Below are 626 nucleotides of genomic sequence, written 5' to 3'. Positions count from 1 at the left end.
TTTTTTTTTTTTTTTTACATATTTTGTTAGATGCTGTATCTAGTCACCATTATTTTTAGTATTTTTTCATACATTTTAAAATTTAAATGTTCTATTTTCATGTAGTCTCTCAATGAATATGAGGCCTCTGAGCTGAATGCTTAATAATTGTATTTTCTTTACAACAGTCTCACGTGGCAGGAAACTACTGAATCTGGTTGAAATTTCATATATCAGCTGCCCACAAACAAATTCAGACTGGAAAATTTGAGTTTTATGCACAGGCATTTTGATTGAGTATTCGGTAGCGTTTATAATAGCATATTCATTATAAGGATAAAGAATATCCATGAGCAAGACAAGCGACGCTCTTATGACTGCTGTATGGGCTGATGTGTTTGCAGCACTTCTACACCTAATGTTTGTGCTCCGAATGTGTCATTTAGATTTGGCATCAGAGGAGTGTTTTGTTTTCTGCTAGCATATAAAAGGTTCAATTTTTCCCGGTTGTCCATGAACCTTGTGTCTATTCTGGGCAATGTAGCATGAAAAGGTGTGTGCATTTTAGGAAGAGAGGGGCTGACGAGAGCCATCGACTCCCTGCTATCATTAAGCTGCTCGGAAACTGTTCCATCGGTGCCAGAGTC

The sequence above is a fragment of the Sinocyclocheilus grahami genome, unplaced genomic scaffold (assembly GCF_001515645.1).
Source record: "Sinocyclocheilus grahami isolate Dianchi unplaced genomic scaffold, SAMN03320097.WGS_v1.1 scaffold7247.1, whole genome shotgun sequence".
Classification (NCBI taxonomy): domain Eukaryota; kingdom Metazoa; phylum Chordata; class Actinopteri; order Cypriniformes; family Cyprinidae; genus Sinocyclocheilus; species Sinocyclocheilus grahami.
Note: the sequence above shows the minus strand (reverse complement) of the source record.